Here is a 16,318-nt window from a genome sequence, read left to right as displayed (position 1 = left end):
TGATTTAAGATGAAACCTCAACCCTGTTACAGTCAACCCTGTTAATTAAATGGCACTTTATTGGCACTTACTATCAGCACTTTTTTTTTGAGACGGGCAAACATGGTTTTATTAAGTTAAAAGTGCTCTTTATGACAGAATGTAAAAAAGTGGTGAAATTAATCGTATTTTTATTTTTTTTGTACCAAGTTACACTACCCAAAATGTAGTCTATTCGTGGAACGACCCAGATAGTGTTAATGTCTGTCGGCGATACTTGCTGAACTGTGAAAGGGGGAGAATCCTCCAATTCATTTGACATTTGATTTGTGTCACTTTTGTCAAAATCATGAATTCGCAGAGGTCTTGTTTGAAATCGAGGCGGTGATTTTAAGCAGGAAGGACTGAAAACACAGATGGACTTTTTGGAAGGGGAGGGGCTGGGGTGCGAGCTTTGGCATAGACTTTGAGAGGGGTAGAGACTTATCTGCTGTTCCCGTCAACAGCTTCACCCCCAGCATCAAACCAAGTACCTAGATAGCTAGGCAATGCAACATTTGTCTCTGGGCATCCGAAATTATTCCAGATACAAATGAAAGAAGGGGATGAAAAACCCAAACTTTCTCTTGGGACACATTACTTTCCTATCTGGCAGGGGGCAACACGTGTTTACACCAAACCCTGAAGCAGGTTCCATTGACCTTCCCGATCTGATAAGGAACTCATTATAATGGCCTGAGCTCAGTCCAACAACACACTGCCCAGCATCATTAAAGTCTAATCAACTGCTCCTAGCGCCTCATATCCAGGAAACCAGATCACTCCGCTCGTTCTCTTCATCCGCTGGACAATATAAACATTCAGTTGCTTCCAAAAATACAGTCCAAGATCGGCATCCATTGTGTCGTTCTCAGTTGTAAATACTGTATCAGGAGGTAAGTGGACAACGTATTGTAGTTAAGTCAGGGGGTAGTCCTGACCGTGGCTTGAACCCCAGCCTTGCAACTGTCAACCTAACATGTTGGCTGTTAGGCCAAGACTTGAGATCCTCTTGATGAGGTCAGTAGGTGTTTATTCAAGTTTATTCGTATTTTATATTTAAAGACGTCCTCCTCCAGTAAATTTGGACATTTTCCTGTTGTATAAATATAGTAAAGTACACACACTAAATAAAGGGTAAAAATATATATATTTTGAGCAAAATAATGTTTTTTAGACACAACTGCAAACTTCAAGGAGTAGGGCATTCGAGGAGTTGGGCTGATGGGAAGTCATGGTTATTATATTATTATACCATCAGCCTCCCCCCTTGCTTGAGGAATGATAGAAGAGAAATAGAGAACAAAAGAGGAAAGGCCCATCCCCCCCACTTGTGCAATGTCATGACTTACTTGGACCACATATTAAGATGTGCCTTTTGTTAAAGACGTCCTCAGGTGACTTTTACAGTTGAAAAGCGATATCCCAAGTGTAAATACAGTACACACAAAAGGGTAAAAAAAAATGTGTTGTTGAGAAAATATTGTTTTTTAGACACAACTGCAAACTTCAAGGAGTAGAGCATTCAAGGTGTTGGTCTGACGGGAATCCATGAGGTCATTGTCCTCCACCCTTACTTGAGGAACAATAAAGGAGCAATAGAAACGAAAGAGGAAAGACCCACCCACCCCACTTGTGCTATGTCAATACTTACGTGGACAACCTATTGAGTAGTGTCTTTTGTGAAGTAAATCAGGCGTTAAATAAGGTGAAAATGGGGGAGGTCGATGACATCAGAGGGCACCATCAGACCAACTCCTTGAATGGCCTACTCCATGAATTTGCCCGTGTGTCTAAAAACCACAGTTTTGATAAAAAAAAGTGTAATGTTTTATTACATTTTTTAAAAAAGTAACCTTTATTTAACTAGTTAAGAATAAAATGTTATTTACAATGATGGCCTACCCCTGCCAAACCCTAACCCGGACGACGCTGGGCCAATTGTGTGCCACCCTATGGGACCCCCAATCACGGGCGGTTAAAATAATATAATGTGTACATTACTGTATTTTTACTTTGGATATTGTTTTTCAACAGGAAAAGTTCAAGAATAGCTGGAGCGCGTCTTTAACCATCCTTTAACAAGGCAACTCAATTGATAACCTGTTCTTACAATACAATTGTTGTGTTTGGAGGTGGAGTAAAATGGAGCTTCCGCAAAAAATCTGAAACATTGTCTTCAATATACCCAAGATATAATATACTAAACATATACCCAACTCTTGCTCATTTTACACAACATATCTGATTAGCAGTTATAAACATTGATTCGATTTAAAATCACTCTTGTCCTATAGGGGGTCCATTCTCCATTCTATTGTCACCTGCATTCATTGTGGTAAGAGTGGCTGTAAAATCAGTCGTTTCTGACCAGGCGAGATGTGAAGTCTGTCAACAACATAACGTTTACATTGAAGGTCAAGAGATAAACCCTTGTGGGACAAGTGGCCAAACAAAGGCTGCCCTATTGACTGAAGAAAGGCCCCCTGTGACCCGAAGTTGCTTAGTCGCCGCTGGTACAACTGACCCCTCTCTCCGTGTCCTGACTATCATAAGTGGACGTCTGCTGATAACGCCAGAAGAGCTAACACAGTAAGAGCGCTTTTCTTATCTAGAAGATTTACATCACACACACACACACTCAAGCAAGCAGACACTTACACACACAAACACACGTCTGCATGCACACGCTCAAATTCAGGAACACACACACGCAGACATGCAAATGCAGACGCTCAGAAACACACACGTCTGCATGCACATGCTCAAATGCAGGAAAGCCTGCAAACACACACACGTGCGCACACACATACACACACACATGCACACACACACGCACGCACACACACACACGCAGAGAATTCTGGGAAGACGTGTAGTAAGTTGTGTTTGGGGCGAGTAGTAGAGCGAGTAGTTACACTCGTCTGTGAGCTATTTTATCTTCATTTATTCACACCCTGATTTGGTTCACCTGTCCTTGTGATTGTCTCCACCCCCTCCAGGCGTTGCTTATTATCCCCAGTGTATTTATCCCTGTGTTTCCTGTCTCTCTGTGCCAGTTTGTCTTGTTTGCCAAGTCAACCAGCGGTTTTCCTTGCACCTATTTTTCCCAGTCTCTGTTTGTTTCTAGTCCTCCTGGTTTCAACCCTTGCCTGTCCCTACCCCGAACCCGACAGCCTGACCACTCTGCATGTTCTGACTACCAACCTGCCTATCCCCTTGTACTGTTTTTGGACTCGGATCTGGTTTCTGACCCATGCCTGGCCTGACCTCGAGACTGCCTATCGTCTGGTACTGTTTGGACTCTGACCTGGTTTATGAACTCTCGCCTGTCCCCGACCTACCTTTGCCTACTCCCTTTGTTATAGTAAATATCAGAGCTCTACCATCTGCCTCCTGTGTCTGCATTTGGGTCTCACCTTGTGCCCTTATATTTATAGGATATTTTATAATTTACTTATGTGTATTGACCGACGGCCTGTACAGGTACGGACCGATGCAGTAATATTTTTGTTTGTTTTTGTAGCCTGTTTTTAGGTCTTCAAGGAACTGGACGTTTTAAACTTTAAGCTGGCACTGCTGGCTGTGGCTAGCCTGCTTTGTTTTTAGCATTATGGCTACCAACAGCAATCCAATGGATATCAATGGCCAACCATTGACTGTCCATTGCTACTGCTGTGAAATGTTAACTAACCAGAGAGACAGAGCGGAAGACCGAGCACATACGGAACGGGTATGTCTGTAAAAAGTGACTTTGGTGTGACTGTATGATGGACAATATCGGGCTGCTGCAGAAGGAAGTTTGCAGGCTATCTGATGAGCTGAAGTAGGAGAGCCTCATTGACGAGTTCATCAATGTACCGTAGCTAGAGCCCAGGCTAAACATATCTTGGCGCAGAACATCTGTCTCGCCCAGGTTGGTGGAGAGTTGGGCGAAGTCGATCTGTCCCACATCTTGGAGCAGGTGGCTTGTTCAACTCCACTTCACCACAGAGACTGGGCCGAGGTGCTTAGGCGAAAGGGCCAGAGGGAGCCTCCACCTGGGTGGTTCTTTCCTGCCTTTCAGGATCCACTTTGCCTGGCAAACAGCTTTGCACCGTTGGAAGTGGACTGTCCACCCCCAGGAGTCCGCTCTGGTCTTGGAGACCCGATCAGAGTCGCCCTTCTTGCTCGCTCCAATTTCGCTCCAATAGCGCACCAGTAGCACTCACTTCATGAGCTCAGGGGATGCAAGTGTAAAATCAAGGTGACTTACAAAGATGAGGACCAAGCGCATGAGAGGGAATGTGGTGATGTAATATCCACAACTGAAGAATCAGTGTGGAATCTGAAAATACACATATCCCGACAGCATGATGGGGTACTTACTACATGCACATGCAAAAAGAAAGGAATGGGATGGGTAGTTTGTTAAGTGTGTCATTGTAGCAAAGTATTTATTAACTAAAAACTGATCTCTTAAAAGTTTCCTTCATTTTTGTTCTATTATCCATACAATAGGCCATCATTGATTTTAGCCGAATAGGCATGGCATATTCCAACTTTCAAGGAGCTTTCCATTTTGAGTGGGTTATTTTGCATAAAAACCTTTAGGCCTACCTATATAAAAAAAAATGCATCCCTGCCTAGCCTGGCAAGAGCGGCCAAAAGGGTGTTTAGCATCCCCAGTCGCTCTGCAAGCGCAGAGAAATATATACTCTCTCCAGGCACCATCGCATGAGCCTGAAGCAACAGATTCTGGCCAAACTGGTGTTTCTAAAAATGAATTCAAAGACTGAGCCTAATAAGGCATTTTTTGTTTAATTTGTTTTTAATTCTAAGTAAGTCACAGCCTATATGCACAATTTATAGACTATAATGATTTAATACAACAAAATGTTGTTTAAATGCTGAGCTCTTAATGTCCCTGACTCCCTACTAGCCTAGTGTCGCACTCACAAATGCTTCACAATGTATTTCTTTGTAAGCTATAGCCTTGAAATAATTGAAATAATATAGCCTAAATAATTCATTTCTGTTCCTTCTTAAGCTCCCTGTCTGGCTCCTGACCCATTTAGAGTTTTTATATGATGTTTAATATGACATGTAGCCTATTTGAAATGATGAGCACTTCTTACATTCACCTTTTCATGTTTATTAAAATAAGTTTCATCATATCATATGGTTCAAATCATATGGTTTGGTTTCAATACTTCAAAACCAAATGCTAGGTCGAGGTAGTCACAAAAATAAATGGGTGTTGGTTAAATTGTGATTTTAATGAATGGAGAAAATTTGGAGCTGCAGGTTTTTTCCCTGTGAGCACAGAATGGTTTTTAACTGAGTGGTTGGAAAGGATGTGGGACACCAAGTAGTGCGCAAGTAGCGCTCCATGAGCGATGAGCAGGATTTCCAACCGCTCAACTCAGTTTTACAATGCTCACATACTCTGACCCTGATGCCAGGCAAGTGATCACCGACATCAAACAACAGGGCGACAACATCAGTCCCTTTACCCATATCCACCTGTTTGGTCCGCCTTCAGATGGCAGCCAGACCGTGCCCCCTGCCTTACAGACTGCTCACCACTGAACTTCAGCGACTTTGGATAACCGAGCCAACGGAGGCCCTCGTCACGCCCTGCGACACCTCCTTCGAGGCACCCCCCTCTCTGAGGCACACCCCCTCCTTCTAGGCAGCGGTGCTCTTCGCTGCACCACACACCTGGAAATCCACCAGCTCCCCCTCTCAAGATAGCCATCGTTTTGAGTTCCATTGTAAGGGATGTGGTGGTTGATGGCGCAAAGACATTCTGCTTCCCTGGTGCCAGAGTGCGTGACATCACTCGGGAGCTTACGGTCATTCTAGACCAAAACCCGGAGTTGCACACGATGATTGTGCATGCTGGTACAAATGACATCAAGCTGCTGCAATGGGCTGAGTTAAGACGGGTCTTCGAATACAGACTATTGGCTTCGGGCAAGCATATTGGTTTTTCTGGTCCTATCCCTACACACAATCATGGAATTGATCATGTCTACCGGCTATTCTGCTCTGAAAAAACGTTGAATTTTTTTGGACAATTTCAATCTGTTTTGGGAGCAACTGCAGTTCCTAAAAAGGGACGGCCTGCACCCGAACAGGAAAGGAGCTTGGTTGCTGAGTGCTAACATTGAAAAAGTACTAAAAGTGATAGGATATCAGTCCTTGCCTGAAACAGGTAACCCTCATTGAGTCTTGTATTAATCCACGTTCTCGTTCGAGGCATAGAGCAAATGGCACAGTTCTAAGCAATCTTGCATCTATACCATTTCAAGCCAACCATGGCTATATCATATAGAGGGTTACCTACTGTTCATAGCATGTTTGTGTTAGAGACTCCGTCTGATCTGAAATCCTACAGCTGTGGCCTTGGACTGGTTCATGTAAATGTCAGAAGTTTGTTTCAAAAATGTATGTTATTGTAATTCTCGCTTCTCAAACTAACATAGACATTTTGATAATTACTGAGACTTGGTTAAAAAGTCTGTGCCAGACTCTGATGTGTCTCTGAATAAATATATACAGTGCATTCAGAAAGTATTCAGACCCCTTGAGTTTTTCCACATTTTGTTACGTTACAGCCTTATTCTAAAATTCATAAAATATTTTTTTCCGCTCATCAATCTACTCACAATATCCCATGATGACAAAGCAACAAAGCTTTTTAGACATTTTACCAAATTGATTAAAAACTAAAAAATGTAAATATCCCTCAGTACTTTGTTGTAGCACTTTTGGCAGCTATTACAGCCTCAAATCTTCTTGGGTATGACGCTACAAGCTTGATACACCTGTATTTTGGGAGTTTATCCCATTCTTCTCTGCAGATCCTCTCAAGCTCTGTCAGGTTGAATGGGGAACGTTGCTGCACAGCTATTTTCAGGTCTCTCCAGAGATATTCGATCAGGTTTAAGTCCGGGCTCTGGCTGGGCCACACAAGGAAATTCAGAGACGTGTCCCGAAGCCACTCCTGTGCTGTCTTAGGGTCGTTGTCCTGTTGGAAGGTGAACCTTTGCCCAAGTCTGTGGTCCTGAGTGCTCTGGAACAGGTTTTCATCAAGCATCTCTCTTTACTTTGCTCTGTTCATCTTTCCCTCAATCCTGACTAGTCTCCCAGTCCCTGCCGGTGAAAAACATCCACACAGCATGATGTTGCCACCACCATGCTTCACCGTAGGGATGATGCCAGGTTTCCTCCAGACGTGACGCTTGGCATTCAGGCCAAAAAGTTCAATCTTGGTTTCATCAGACCAGAGAATATTGTTTCTCATAATGTGAGTCCTTTAGGTGCCTTTTGGCAAACTCCAAGTGGCTGTCATGTGCCTTTTACTGAGGAGTGGCTTCTGTCTGACCACTCTACCATAATGGCCTGATTGGTGGAGTGCTGCAGAGATGGTTGTCCTTCTGGAAGGTTCTCCCATCTCCACAGAGGAACACTGGAGCTCTGACAGAGTGACCATTTGGTTCTTGATCACCTCCCTAACCAAAACCCTTCTTCCCTAATTGCTCAGTTTGGCCAGGCAGCCAGGTCTAGGAAGAAACTACTTCCATTTAAGAATGATGGAGGCCACAGTGTTCTTGGGGACATTTAATGCTCCAGAAATTTTTTGGTACCCTTCCCCAGATCTGTGCCTCGACACATTCCTGTCTCGGCGCTCTACAGACAAGTCCTTCGACCTCATGGTTTGGTTTTTGCTCTGACGTGCACATTCAACTGTCTGACCTTATATAGACAGGTGTGTGCCTTTCCAAATCATGTCCAATCAATTGAATTTACCACAGGTGGACTCCAATCAAGTTGTAGAAACATCTCAAGGATGATCAATGGAAACACAATGCACCTGAGCTGAATTTTGAGTCTCATAGCAAAGGGTCTGAATACTTATATAAATAAGGTATTTTTATTCATTATGTGTTATTCTGTGTAGATTGATGAGGAAAACATTTAATCAATTTTAGAATAAGGCTGTAATGTAACAAAATATGGAAAAAGTCAAGGGGTCTGAATACTTTCCAAATGCACCGTAATTTGTATTGATCTGACAGGGCTGGCAGAGGTGGGGGTGTCGCCATATTCATAAAGAACAGCTTGGATGTTCCTGTGTATATTATCACATCTGTCCCTAAGCTATTTCAATATATTGTCCTAAATGATAGCCTTCGTAATAATGCCAAACTAACTTTAGTGGGAGTTTATCGCCCTCCCTCGGCCCTCCCAATTGCTGTCAGCAAACTGTCTGACTTGCTGTCTAACTATGCTAAATCTGAATTATTAATACTGGGTGATCTTAACCTGGATTGGTAGATGCCAGTGTCAGATAGACTGAAATATATTTGTACTCAGCTAAATTTAACTAAACTGATAACTAAACTAATCCGTTCAAACTTACAACCCCTTCTGAAAAAGCGACTATTTTGGATATCATGCTCATAAGTACGCCCCTCATAAGTTTATAGCCAATGTGATCTTTGCTAATGTGCTCAGTGACCATTGTCCCATTGTCTGCATTAGAGATACTAAACTACCTAAATCATGTCCACGCATTATTACAAAGAGGCATTTTTTAAACAACATTTCCTGTATGGTGTTGTATGATCTTCTATCTCTGATTCAGATCAGGTCCTTAAATGTTTTACCGCTCGGTTTAGCATGCCCCATAAGAGATTAAGAGTTAAGGACAGATCCAACCCATGGTTCACGCATGAATTGTCAGAAAATGTTCATGAAAGAAACTTAGCTTTGGCTAAGGCTAGATGTCACGGACGTCGTATTGATTAGACCAAAATGCAGCGGGAATGTGTATACTCATCTTTTTTTTATTGGCAGAAAGAAGGAAAAACAAAACAAAACAGGGGGGAAGGGAGGGTGGCCACCGTCACCGACGGTTCTTGTGCAACACCCCCCCTCCCCAACCTCCTACTACGGAGGTGACTCAGGCTCCGGCCTTACTCCCCAACCTAACCTGTCCACCCCCGCTAACTGGTTATTATATATTACCCTTCCCGAAGTCTCTGGACTAAGGCGCATCGCTGAAGACCTCGGGCTGATGCGCGTCGCTGGAGACCTCGGGCTGATGCGTGTCGCTGGAGACCTCGGGCTGGAGGGCAACTCTGGGAGCTCCGGACTGAAGGGCGACTCTGGCTGCGCTGGTTCCGGACTGTAGGGCGACTGGCAGTTAAGGACTGTAGGGCGACTCTGGCAGTTCCGGACTGCGGGCCATCTCTGTCGGTTCCGGACTGCGGGCCATCTGTCGGCTCCGGATTGCGGGCCATCTCTGTTGGCTCCGGACTGCGGGCAGTCTCTGTCGGCTCCGGACTGCGGGCCGTCTCTGCTGGCTCCGGACTGTGGGCCATCTCTAGACGGGGCACTATCGCCGGACACTCTGGACGGGGCACTGTTGCCGGACACTCTGGACGGGGCACTGTTGCCGGACACTCTGGACGGGGCACTGTTGCCGGACACTCTGGACGGGGCACTGTTGCCGGAAGCTCTGGATGGGGACTGCGCACTGAAGGCCTGATGCATGGGGCTGGCTTAGGAGGTGCCAGACTAGGGACACGCACCACATGGCTAGTGCGAGGAGCAGGAGCAGGACGAGCTGGACTGGGCTGACGCACTGGAGACCTGGTGTGTGGGGCTGGTACTGGAGGTACCAGACTGGAGACACGCCCCCCAAGGCTAGTGCGAGGAGCGGGAACAGGATGTACTAGACTGGGCTGACGCACAGGAGGCCTGGTGCATGGTGCTGGCTTTGGAGGCGCCAGACTAGAGACACAAGCACCTCAGGGATAGTGCGAGGAGCAGGAACTGGATACACCGGGCCATGAGTAGGCACTGGAGGTCTGGAGCGCACCTCCTGCACAACCCGTCCTGGCTGGATGGTAATAGTAGCCCTGTACGAGCGGAATGCTGGCACAGGGCGAACTGGGCTGTGCAGAGGCCTGATGGCTGCCGTGTGTAGAGCAGGCGTAGGGTAGCCTGGGCCTAGGAGGCGCACTGGTGGCCAGATGTGCTGTGCAGGCATACTCCTACCCGACTGGATGCCCACTCTAGCACGGCACTTGCGAGGAGCTGGGATCACTCGCACCGGACTGTGCGTGCGTATGGGCGAGATCGTGCGCACTTCCGCATACACCGGTGCTCTCACTGCCAAACGCTCCCCATAATAAACACGGGAAGTTGGCTTAGGGCTTACCCTAGGCCCAGCCAAACTACCCGTGTGCCCCCCCAAAAACAAATTTGGGGGGCTGCCTCTCGCACTTGCCTCTCGGTGCGTATAATGCCTCATAATAGCGCCGCTCCACCATGGCTGCCTCCAGCTCCTCCTTAGGGCGCCGGTACTCCCCAGCCTGGTGCCAAGGTCCTGCCCCATCCAGAATCTCTTCCCATGTCCATGACTCCACAGAGCTCTGCTGCTGCTCCTTCCTCCGCTGCTTGGTCCGTTTGTGGTGGGTAGTTCTGTCACGGACGTCGTATTGATTAGACCAAAATGCAGCGGGAATGTGTATACTCATCTTCTTTTTTATTGGCAGAAAAAAGGATAAACAAAACAAAACACAAGTATACAAAAACAACGACGACAAACAGTCCTGTAAGGCATACACGAAACAACTACCCACAAAATCCCATAGAAAAATACCCCTCTTAAATAGGACCTTCAATTAGAAGCAACTAGGAGCAGCTGCTTCCAATTGAAGGTCAACCCAACAAACACCACATAGAAATAGATGTCGCCCCAACCCGGGCTCGAACCGGGGACCCTTGCACACATCAACAACTGACAGCCCACGAAGCATCGTTACCCATCGCGCCACAAAAGCCGTGGCCCTTGCAACGCAAGGGGAAACCCTACTTCAAGTCTCAGAGCGAGTGACATCACTGATTGAAATGCTATTAGCGCGCACCACCGCTAACTAACTAGCCATTTCACATCGGTTACATAGACATACTAGAACTAACATAGAAATTGACTAACAAGAACATAACCCAACAAACCCCAAAACACTCTAAACAAACACTCCTCTTAAATAAGAACATAGCCCAACAAACCCCCGAAACACTCTAAACAAACACACCCCTGCCACGTCCTGACCAAACTACAATAACAAATAACCCCTTATACTGGTCAGGACGTGACACTAGATTGACTGATTCTATCTTTGACTAGCAGTCCTTCAGACATTTGAGAAATATATGTCTCACTCTGGTTAGAAAAACAAAGTAAAAATACTTCTTGAATTGTGTATCTGAGAGTGGTGGATATCTAGCAAAATTCTTGAAAGTGATCAAATCACCCCCTAATTGCCCCGGCAGGTTATGACAGCCTCTGGTCCCATAACAGACACAAATGACATTTGTGGTGCTTTTAATAACCATTTTGCATCAGCTGGCCATCTATTTTAAAAATGGTTTCTGAAAAAAAAGTTCCATTAGAGGGAGTCCTTTATTCACCTGTAACAGAGAATGATGCACTTTCAGGCATTCAGGCACTTTTTCTTTAACCATTGTATGTTGCCAACCAGGTTCCCAGCCAACGTTTTTATGCGAGTACATGTCAGATAATGGAAACAGAATTTTTTTCTGTAAACTTTCCAAATATTGACCAAACAAAATATGACAGACAATGTGGGATCTTTTTGTGTCAGTAAAGTTAATTATGCGAGAAATGTCGGTGGAAACGCTTTTATGGACAAATATTGATACAATAACCATCAAAACAAAGTAAACTTGCAGTCACACGATAACATGTTGTGTGATCCTCCCACTATGACTCATTGGAAAAGAACGCAGTTTGTTACGCTACAGATGAAATCAATTATGATGAACTTCACAGGGTGGGGAAAGTGCAAGGTGATGAGCTTGATCCTCCTTTCCAATAAATATCGAGGGTCTTATTCTGTTGACATGATCATCGACGCTTGGTTGCCTTTTGACAAAAAAGGATCTTGCTCTTTTGTCCATAATAATGTCATCATGTCGGCCAGTGTTTCCCAACTCTGGTCCTCAAGTACCCCCAACAGTACACATTTTATTGTACTTGGGAATGATGAGGAGGGATGATAACAAAGTAAAAGTGAGAAATAAGGCAGAGGGGGAAAGTAAGAGAGAAGCAGAGAGAGAGAGTGAAAGATATTAATGAAGAGAGAGAAGGAGACAGTGGAAATGACAGAGAGAAATAGAGAGATAGAGAGAGGGGGAAAAAGACTAAAAGAGTAAACACTTGACCCTGGGAAAGCACAGGGATGTGTGCCACGGTCACAACAGTCATGACTCATGCACAGTATTCGGGAGTAAAGCTTACTACAAGCTCAACGCAGATGCAAGGTTCGGAGTGTTGCAATGTAATTTTTTTGTCACAAAAGGGGTGGCTCATTGTAATACGCTCTGGCATTGAACTTTGAGACACGCCATATAATTTATTCCGTAGCTGTGGGGCAGTGTAGCTGTTTGGTTCCTTGATCTGATCTATAGGCTATTCATCAAAGTAGCCTATTTTGCATTGATAACCAAATATAATCTCAGTGACTGTTCATAAAGTAAACCAAACAACAATAATCCACCAAAAAAGGTATTTTGTTTAAAAGTAATAACTAGTGATTACAGGCTATTATGAAATGGTAGAACCTGCTTTAGCCAACTAGCTAGCCATGTGCTTAGTTCTCTGTGACCAAAACATGATCAGCTAAACTATTTTTAGCTGATATGGGAATGAATACATAAGCAGTAAATCTGATTATTTTACAAAAAAAGCTAACTAGCCAACTATGTATTTAGCCAGGCTGCCAGCTAGCTACGACTAGCAAGGGAAGGTTACTCTTCCTTGCTTTCACAAAATGAAAAGACCCCCAAAAACGAACGCCGCTATCACCCCCTTGTGAATGGGACCAGCGAGGATACCATGTTAGCAAAAAGTGTCCATTCACTACGTAGATCAACAGAGTGAAGTTTGTAATAACCTCCATGGATAAACTGTAATCCAGGACCATTACCAGCTAAAATATTGTAATCAGATTACAGATACTTTTGAAAACGGGATGATAACTTCTATGATGTCTTTTAAATTCAGAAAGGATGTTTTGGGGAATGTTCTCACAATGTCATTCAAATCAGCATTGAAAAAAGTTGCACGTTTAAATTTGTTTCGCCTGAGCGAGTCCACTATGATGACATCCGTTCGGTGGATCGCGAGAAAAGAGCAGGAATAGGTTTTTGTAGGCTACAATTCAAAGTAAGCCTTCCAATAGTGCGATTAACGTCGGCATGCGAAGATGATCCAATTTGAATAAATGCTTGGAGGTAAGGACGACAGCAGTGGTGTAGCCTATGGGCGATACGGATATCACTTATTAGTTATATCTACATAGCGCACTGCTGCTCTCTCATGAGCTATTTGCGATTTTACGTATGGTGGTTGTGGATGGCTGTTCACAAATGTATATGTGTATTTTAACCCAATAATGGTTGAATTGAAGAAGTTTAAGCTGCCTATCAATCTTTGTTTTTGCAACCAGTGGGCAAAAATGTTCTCTTGCAACATAGTACGTAGTGCAGATCCCAGCCTGTAAACGTTTTAGGGAGTTCGTCCCTTTTAAACTCCTCCGCGGTATTCTGCTCTATACTGTCAAAGACAAGTTTAATTTAAGAAAACCACGAGTGGGGATTTTATTCTCAGTCTAATTCGTGCTGATTCAAAATGTTTATTTCCATAGGGCTAACGGACATATGTTCAAACTCGCACACTTTTGATGGACAGTCTAAACACCTGCAAATTATCGAGATATCTGTGTCAAACAAGAGCTATAATGTAAACAATAGGCCTATTGCAAATGCAGCATATGGCATTAATTTTTCACATGCAAATAGCACTTTTCAGTAGTGCTCAAAGCATGCCATTCCATGAGAGCAGCATTTATTTTTTTTAAATTGAAGCAATGAGTCCATTCAGTCCTCCATGACAACAAAATCCTAAACAACAGAGGAGGCTAATAAATCTTTTGTTTTTGGGTTATGCTCAGGTAAAACAATATGGCAAATCTATATTTCCATGTCCGATTCATGAAGATCAAGGGGTATTAAATTAATTGTAATGTATTCAAAACCAAAGTCTATCAGATGATAAACTTGGTTTTTAATATATAATAAAGATATAGCCTAATCATAGTGGAAAGCAATGGATTAGAAGAAGCCTACATAAACTAACCCTTAAAGTTAAATGCAACATCCATTTATGACCAGCTATATGAACTCTTTCATTGATTTATCCTGCAATAGATGTCGTTCAATTGGTAATATTCATTTTTGTCTTATTCTAATGCCTCTTAAGGGGAAAGGAATCAAAAGTAACTGAAAGTAATTTGATTATGTTACTGAGTTTGGGTTATCTAAATGTTACTGATTACAATTTTGGACAGGTAACTAGTAACTGTAACGGATTACATTTAGAAAGTAACCTACCCAACTCTGCTCATGCCGCGTAGCTCGCTTCTCAACACGCATCCCCTCTCAGACACCTAGGTGGCATCCCAAATGACATCCTATTCTCTATTTAGTGTACTACTTTTCAAAAGTAGTGCAATACATATGGAATAGGGTGCCATTTGGGACGCATGTTACAGTACACACTTTTATCACCGGTGTAGTCTACATTCCCTCTCCCCTGCACTTCTACAGTAGTTCCCCCATTCCCAGCATGTACAGTAGACATTCATCTCCTACCGGCAAAATGCCCTAATCGTATTTCTGTATATATTGTGTTGTGTCCTATTCTAATTAAATTCCATATGTTTTCCTCCGACCCATAGAGATACCGACTCCTCCACGGCATGCAAACTAGAACGCAGTGAGAAAAAAAACTAAAAACACTGTTAGAACCATTAGCAGGTCAAGCAACGGTCATTGTTCATTGCTTCCGTATATGATTCTTTTTTTCAAGAGGTTGAAGGAACAATAGCAGCAACTTGCTAGCTGCTGTCAGGTGTGCAACTAGGGCAGCTAGGGCTCGAACCATAACAAGGCGGGTTACTGTATGTTTCGCTCCTCAGTGAAAACAAGAACAACACAGCCAGACCTGGATTGTAATACATATTCGAAATCATGTCAAATACTTTATCTGTGCTTGGGACAAGGACAACCCGGCTGGCCAAGGAGCTGTAGTGACGTAGCTAGAACTGCGATGCAGTGCCTTAAACCGCTGTGCCAATCGGGAGGCCCTTTTTTGTCAATTCTCCCCCTACTCCATTTTCATATCAGGCGACCCCAAATGGGGTTGTGACCCCTAGTTTGGGAACCTCTGTATTAGTGTGTGTGAGGGAGGATTTCAAGAAATATGTTTAGACGGTGATCTTTATGTTGCCGTGGATATTTAGATTAGATGTTTGATTGGAGGATCAAAGGGAAATATGGTGTTGTTATAACGCATTATATTCAATTACAGACAGATTACAGATACAGTGATTTTGGCGATATATTATTCTATGTGTGTAATAATTATTTTAAGGAACTCAAAAGTATTAATACAAAAATAGGATTTTCTACAGCTACAGTGCCTTCGGGAAGTATTCAGACCCTTTGACTTTTCCACATTTTGTTCAGTTACAGCCTTCTTCTAAAATGGATTTAATCAAAATCCTCAGCGAAAACAGGTTTTTAGAAATGTTTGCTAATTACATTTTTTACTGAAATATCACGTTTACATAAGTATTCAGACCCTTTGCTATGAGACTCGAAATTGAGCTCAGGTGCATCTTGTTTTCATTGATCGTCCTTGAGACGTTTCTACAACTTGATTGGAGTCCACCTGTGGTAGATTCAATTGATTGGACATGATTTGGAAAGGCGCACATCTGTCTATATAACATCTGTTGGCTGTGCATGTCAGAGCAAAAACCAGACGATAAGGTCGAAGGACTTGTCCGTAGAGCTCCTTGACAGGATTGTGTCGAGGCACCGATCCGGGGAAGGGTACCAAAACATTTCTGCAGCATTGAATGTCCCCAAGAACACAGTGACCTCCATCATTCTTAAATGGAAGAAGTTTTGAACCCCAAGACTCATCCTAGAGCTGGCCGCCCGGCAAAACTAGGCAATCGGGAGAAGGGCCTTGGGGGAGGTGAACAAGAAACCGATGGTCACTCTGACAGTGCTCTAGAGTTCCTCTGTGGAGATGGGAGAACTTTCCAGAAGGACAACCATCTCAGGCTTTTATGGTAGAGTGGCCAGACGGAAGCCACTCCTCAGTAAAAGGCACATGACAGCCCGCTTGGAGTTTGCCAAAAGGCAC

Source organism: Salmo salar, chromosome ssa10 (genome assembly GCF_905237065.1).
Source record: "Salmo salar chromosome ssa10, Ssal_v3.1, whole genome shotgun sequence".
In the NCBI taxonomy this organism is placed as follows: domain Eukaryota; kingdom Metazoa; phylum Chordata; class Actinopteri; order Salmoniformes; family Salmonidae; genus Salmo; species Salmo salar.
The sequence above is the reverse complement of the archived record's forward strand: the minus strand, read 5'-3'. Positions refer to the sequence as shown.